General features: G+C 36.2%; 2 pseudogenes across 1 annotated transcript; one reads left to right on the top strand and one right to left on the bottom strand.

Moving 5' to 3' along the window:
* Positions 1–1,865: 1,865 nt before the first annotated feature.
* On the top strand, positions 1,866–2,733 carry LOC144567696 (uncharacterized; annotated as a pseudogene).
* A 787-nt stretch (positions 2,734–3,520) lies between these two features.
* On the bottom strand, positions 3,521–6,910 carry LOC144567695 (cation/H(+) antiporter 15 pseudogene; annotated as a pseudogene). The gene is made up of 3 exons (XR_013515481.1): positions 6,656–6,910; positions 5,163–6,161; positions 3,521–4,903 (listed from the first exon to the last, which is right to left on the bottom strand). The product of XR_013515481.1 is annotated as a cation/H(+) antiporter 15 pseudogene (transcript).
* Between the last annotated feature and the right edge of the window lie 655 nt (positions 6,911–7,565).

Raw genomic sequence — 7,565 nt, 5'->3', positions numbered from 1 at the left:
TAAATAAAATGTTAGATTAAATATCATATTGTAGTCAATTAAATACTAAATATAATATAATATTAGTTTAAATATTAAATGCAATATAATATTAGTTTAAATGTTAAATGTAGTATAATATTAATTTAAATATATAAAATTAATTTAAATATGAGATTTATATTAAATAACTATAAATAAAATTAGATTAATATTAAATAAAATGTTAGATTATATATAATATAATATAATATTAGGATAAATGTTAAATGTAATATAATATTAGTTTAAATATTATATTAATATTAAATAAAAATAGCATTAAATAAATATAATCATATTAAATTAGATTAGTATTAAGTAAAATATTAGATTAGTATTAGAAAACATTATTTTAAATGTAATATAACTTTAGTTTAAATATTAAATATAATATAATATTAGTTTAAATATTACATTAGTTTAATTATTGTTTTATTCATTTTCTGTATCACTATTTTAAACATACAATCTAAACAATATTTTTACAAATCTGAGTAGTTTAAAGTTAGTGTTATTCTCAAATCACTCGGGTTAACACTATTCTTAACCACTAACTCAAAAATTGCTATTTTTGTACTAATACTTGCACAATCCAAACATATCCATAAAGATTATGTTAAATGATTTGAATTAATTGTTTGAACTTTGAAAATTATAAAATCAAATTGTTATAAGGTGTAACTTAGTAAGTGAACCCTCTCATTATATATATATTTTGTTCATGCCGTACATTTCGCGAATAGCACCTGTCTTTTTTGGAACTAATCTTGTAAATAAAAGCTCACCAGGCTTAGATTGCATTGTGAGCCTAATAGGCCCAATTTAAGTCCTAGGTGCATCCGTTCGATTTTGGCCTAAAATATTGGAGGAATATTGAGAGAATAACAAGGTTTGTCCCAGAATTCGAAGCCTTTCCTGCTCAACCATCATATAGATATGTCAATTTCATCTACATGACATCCACCTTCCTCCTCCTTTTTAGCCTTTTCTGAAACAACTAGTGATAAAAGGAGCGTTCTATTCTGTTATTTCTTCAATTAAACTGATCTCTGTTTCGATCTTTGAGTAGATGAGTCTTTGGTGAGTTTCAACTGGTTCTATTTAAATACAATTTTCTATACTAATGACATTTGTTGTAATTGTCTTAGTTTAGAACTTTTTATTCCATCTTTTCGGAAGCTTTATTGGCTTGTGATCAGTAACATTATTTTACCTCTTTACTTTGAATTGCCTGATAATTCATGAAATTAATTTGCAATCCTTAGGTGAACCCTCGCTTTGGAGCTGTTAATAAAGGAGTGCCAAGTGGAAGAGGTTTCTGCATTTGAGTGAGAAGCATTATAAATCTGAATAATTATTTCCTGTTATTAGTTCAGAATTTCGGCCAAATTGAACTTTTTTACAAGTTGTTATTCAAATTTCCTTGAAACTACAGTTTTCAAAGGCAGAATGCACCGGAGGGGCCAGATGCACGATTTCTTTTGGTTTTAAGGATCCTTTTGCTGACGCTAGCCGTTTATTTGGATCCACTTGATGACCCATTCTTTACCAGCCTGTTTGAGACCCTAATGGATCCAAGCTTGTTTGGACCTATGAGTTCCTCCAATGGAACTGCTTTTTCGGGGGCAAGCAATACTGGGTTTATAGAGCAAGATGATCAGAATCCAGTTAGGAAATCTGGGCACTGATTATAAAAGAGATATCAGATGCAGAAGGAGAAGAGAGAGAAAATTGAAGGAGAGTTGCTGGATAAAGATGAAAAATATTTTAAAAAATGGCAAGGAGCCATTAATTGAGTAACCTGATGAAGAAACAGGAGGTACAAGGCATACCCCATGAAATGAAAAATATGTGATAATAGCTCAGTAAGCATTAACTCTCTTTTTTTGCATAATTTTCATTGTGCAGTTGAAAGAAAAAAGCGAGTGAAAAATGGAATTGAGTTGAATAGTGCTGGTATAGGTCGGAATCGACCTTTTAGTTACACATTCCAGAGCTCAACTGCGACATATGGTGGCCAAAATGATGCCTACTATACCACTTCTACTACCTACTATTAGAAGAGCTGGCAGTGATAAATAAAGTAGTTGTGCTTTCAGATGTTACTTTTTGTCAGTCTGAAATTCATGAGAACAAAAATTAAAAAAATAAAGGATTTTCGTAATATTTTTGTACGTGCTCTGTAGATTACCTAGGAGGAAACTAAGGAAGTAATACAACCACTGGCAAAACCATCCACCGAATCTCTCATAGAATTGGTAAGACAGTATGTCACTAATTTCTTAATGCTGATTTAGTTTGTCAAATTAAGTTTTAGGGTGATAATTATTTGGCATATTGGCAAGTATGCCTTAGTTTTGCTATACAACAGCAACCCACTTGAGCATATAACATTGTAGGTCATACAAGCACGTCTGAAAGTAAGGAATTTTCCTCCTTTTTAACAAAGGGTCATTCAATAACAAGGTGGCTTGGTCCTGATGGAAGAGTTGACACAATGAAAACAGTACACAATTTAAATTGAGGTCCCTGTTTATTTATCTTTACAATCATATGCAGATTGAATGATATATAATATTTTGGTTACCTGTTTGTTTGACAAATTACCATATTTTATGTTTTGAAGGTTAGCTGGCAAATGCCATTAATAATATATTTATAAAAAAATAATATTTACAATCCTAATTTTACAACTCCACTATCGAAAATCGCTGCCAGTAGCGCACAATAGCTGCCTGTATGCATCAGAGCATGTCCTCTAGGCATTCTGGAGCCATTCATGGACATCGATGGTTGTTTCATTGATGAGAATTGGCACAGTTTTAAGTTTCTGAGAGAAAATTCTCCAATTCCTTGAACTTGCCAGATTTGATGAGCAGTGGAACAAAAATGGAAGAGAGCACCTACCAGAGATGAAGCCTGGATTTGAAATGCTTGATAATGGTAGTACTGTTATATGTATAATAATTGTTGTAATACCTTTTTGGTGATGTGTTTTATTTTGGTGGCCTAAGATATTTGTTAAATTTCAATCCAGCCCCATGAGCTACAGTAACGAGTAAAGTTGGTTCTGTAAAATTGTCAAGTACCTCTTAACTCTTCTGGGTTAAGCCGCTGTGTCAATTTTACTGATCTGTTTAATTGTTTTAGGAAAAATGGATCACTACTAGAGGGAAACATCAAGAAAAGGTCGGACACTTGAATCAGTTAAGTGAGATCGCAAATCGAGTTTTCTAAAGCAGGATGGTACTTCTGGCGCACAATGCAAATGAAGTACTTGGTTTGTCTCATTGGAATTTGATGAATATAATTCCATTGAAGGTAATATATATATCTTTTCTCATTCGATTATCATTTGATTGCTTGCTTTAAATTGTACTGTCACTCTAGAAAACTTTTAGCAATATTACTTGTTCTTAATTTTTCTGTTGTGAGGATATATGTTTATAATATGTTTGAGGGAAAATAAAATATTTCATATGCCCTAATTTCCTAACTGTTTCTAAGAAAAATAATATGTATTTACACCTGTCTTTATTGCTAAGTATGACCTGATGCCATATATAGTACCTATTACATCCATCAATTATGTTAAACCATGCATTCCATATGTTAAGTTAGATAACAATGCTAATATGCTAAGAACTTAAAAGAAAGAAAAGGAAAAAAAAAAAAAAAAACAATGCTAGACATGTTGGCTCTGATCGGCATCAGCAATTGGCAGTATCTTTTTATCTGAGTTGGCAATACGAACTTGTTGCTGAATCACCAGTGTCGACACCATGCATCCGAAATCTGTTGAGGCAAGCAGATCCCCTATAATCCCCAATTCTGGGTGTTCACTCCACTCTGACAATCCCGCCATGAGAGACATCTCCTTCGACTGATCTTTTGTCTCTCTCCGGCCGACTATTAGCAAACTGAATAAGCCGCTCGTCTCCCTTATTACCCCAACCAACTCCTCGCCGTTGCTCACTATCTCCTCTCGATACACCACTCTATGATCATCCACACTATCCTTCACAAACTCATCAATCATCTCTTCATCTATTCTCTCATCCTCATCCATCCTAATTTGACCGCTGTGGACTCGCCGCATGTCTGATTTTTCTCGAAACCGCACTACTGTGAGTCCCACTGTTGGGTTTTCAGCCATACGTGCAGCAAGTGCAAGTGCTTCTCGATCATCGGGACCACCTAAGAAGTAAACTGCGACCTGGTGATTGTATCCGGTGGCAGTTCCTCCACCTCTATCAATCAATATGCCAACAGTGCAAGGGGCGTAGGAGACAACATTGATATTTAGGGTCAAGATAGAGAGGTTGGGTGGTTCTGCGGAGCCATCGATGTGGTATCTTTTATGAAAGGGTACTAGGACTAGCACGGCCTTCTTATCTAGGGCTACTGTGCATACATCCTCATGCATGGTGTTGTACGGAGAGATGCATATGTAGGGTAGCACAGTTACAGCACCGTGTGGGTGTTGCCGCTCGAATGTTTGGAAAGCATTTACGATGCGGTCGGACTCATTGGCAGATGAAACTTGCTTGTTGGGCCGCCTGGATTTTTCCTTGTGGGGGCGGATGATGGCGTCAGATCGTCCTGCAAGCTCGATAAGGTGGATCAGGTACACGCAAAGAGGAGATGTTTGTGTCGGGTGCGATGCATCAAGGATGGAGAGGGTCTGGGTTACATCAGACTGGGAGTGGATGCATGCAAGAACCCGGAGCTCATCCCCTGGCTTGGAGTGGTGTATACTGCGACGTTTGTAGGCTATAAAACGATCTTCCGGGCGGTATAGGTACTTGACCAGTATTGATGTGGCACCGCCAAGGAAAATCACCCATCCCATCAGGATTGTGTATTGTTGGTTGTCCAGAGTCTGCAATATTTACAAGGAAAACTGATAATCATGGTGATCTTCGTATATCAATTGTTGTTAAATAAGCAGTTTTGTGGACACATTTAAAAAAAATAATAATAAGAACAAAGAGCGGGCTAAAAAGATTTTACATCACCTTAACAGTTTTATCTTCTTCTTAAGAAAATTTTGCTTATTCGTTGAACCTTTGCAAGTTTACTTTATTTATTTTCTTTCTAAGTTCCGAACATCAAGCTAGAAGCTTAACAAAAGTTCTTACCTTCCAGTCTTGCCATTGTGCAGTGTAGTCCACTTCTCGAATCCCCTTAAAATTATTAATCAGACCAAGTACTAGAGCATCTTTCACTCGCATTTTAAAATAGATACATGGTATAACTGTACCAAAAAACTTCCCAATTACAGAAATCAGCACAAAGGTCTGAAAGAAGGCCCATTTCCTCACATCCCTCAATAAAGAGAAAGGGTCCATCCGCAACCCTGCCAATGCCACAAACACCGGGAGGAAAATCCCCGTTACCAATCGGTCTAGTCGCTCCACCACAGTCACTCCAAGTGGTGCGCCACCAGGGAGCATAACCCCCAATACAAGTGCTCCTAAAGAGTTGTAACCTATTAACTCGGTAACCAAAGCGCTGGCTATTGCTAGCATTATGACCAACACAAGGAGTGCCTCGTCTAGGAAGCGGCTCTCTGGGGCTCGACGGATTAGCCAAACCACAAAGGGACGTGCTATGAACCAAAGGACTATGGTGAAACCAATTAAACTAAGGAGAGCATATGCAGCTGCCTGGCCATTTCCATGACTGATCAGGCCTGTCATTATAGCAGAGAAGAATGTATTAAAAAAATCGGCAATTAGAGCAGCTGACATGGCGAGTCGACCAAGTTTTGAGGACAAAAGATTTAGTTCCCCAAGCGCACAAGAGAGGACTACATAAGAGGTCATGGACCAACGAAGTGCAAGGTTGATGAGCGTTGTTTCATCTGCGAATAGACCAGATAAGTTATTCCCATGAACTTTCGTGGTAACAAGGAGAAAAATGTGAGATAATCCTGTGCTACAAATAGCAATAGCAGTTGCCTTCTTGCCAGATTTGCAGATCAATCCTATGTCGGTTTTGACACCAATTATGAAGATGAATAACACGTAAGAGAGGTAGGCCAGTGTGTTCAACTGTTCCCATCCTGCTGCCTTAAAAAAATACTGCTCAAATCCCTGGCTGCGTCCAAGAAAAGATGGGCCTAGCAGCAGGCCTGCCTGTGCAAAAAATCTCTGTTAGTTAATTCATGCGATAGTTGATTAAAATTATATAACAATAATTACTAATTATTAAATCAATATCATTATGTGTCCTTAGAAGTAAGTTAGATGGTTAAAGAACAGTGACATTTGAGTTGTGTAAAACTGTATCATCTTAGCAAGCAACTCTAGAAGCATTTGGTTCAGAAAATTGATTGGAACACAAATTGGGAAAATTGTCATTGGGACCACATGTACCAATTAAAAAGAATAAGTGAAATACATATTTAATTAAGAACTAATTCCCCTAAATTAGAAAATTTCCTTTTGAATTGTCACAAATTATTTTCTATTTTCTGATTCTTCAGCATTGATTATCGTTGTTTTAGCGGAGCAATGAACATGAGTTTTTTAAGTTTGTAATTAAATCAAACAACATCAAAGGCAAATTTCTTCCGCATTGATGAGAAAAGGTAAAATTTGATTAGAGGAAAGGGGGAGAAAGAACCCACAATGAGTTGTGAGATGACAACAGGCATGCCAAAGTTGTGACAAATGCCATGTACCAGACGGGTGCTTACGAAGATGACTGTTATCTGGTAAAGAAACAGTGGGAATGCATAATCCAATGGAAAGTCACCGAGAAAAATTCCTGCAGAAATTGTCATGTCAGCCCTGTGGCAGAAGAACAGTCCCGGGCCCTGTTGTGTGCTGCCGGTTTCATTGTGGTAGAGAACCTCCGGTGTTATGTTGGCTGTCGACGTCATTGTTCTTTTTCCTTTTCCCTTTTTTTTTTTTGGTTAAAGATGGAGAGATTGGTGGATTGGTGGGGGTAGAAGAAAAGAAGCAATTAGGGTAAATGGAAGAGCAACTCAATGAGGTTGTGATTGATGAGCCAAACATACGGTTGTATATTTTTGGGATGTTTAACTGTTTCAAATTGAATGTCTTTCTGTGGCAGATATGGTATGCGATTTATGTGGCAGACGAGTTATTTATAGTGATTGTTTCTGAGGTTATAAATTGTAGTTTTTTTTATTTTATTTTTATTTTTAGACATTATAGAATTGATTGTACCAAAATTTGATCTTGTCATTTCTTTACTTGTGAAACTCAGTTCCAAATGTTTATATAGTTTGATTTAATTGGTTGACAATAACTTGTAAAATCTTACTGGTATGTTGATGCACGGTCAACTGCAGTTGTAAGATGCAAAGAAATGTTTCTATTTACTAGGCACCTTAGTCAACAAAATTAAGCATGTAACTAGATACCTTAGTCAACAAAACTAAACACGTGAGCCGTCCCATATTTAGAGAGCCTCAAATCAACTTTATTAAGAAAGCTGTTTCCTAGATTGCGGAATGTAAAGGAGAGATAAAACATGGTTTCAATTATAGGTTTGGACCAATGGTTAAAATA

This window comes from Carex rostrata, chromosome 16 (genome assembly GCF_964058835.1).
Source record: "Carex rostrata chromosome 16, lpCarRost1.2, whole genome shotgun sequence".
Lineage (NCBI taxonomy): Eukaryota > Viridiplantae > Streptophyta > Magnoliopsida > Poales > Cyperaceae > Carex > Carex rostrata.
Note: the sequence above shows the minus strand (reverse complement) of the source record. Positions and strands in the feature narration are given on the sequence as shown.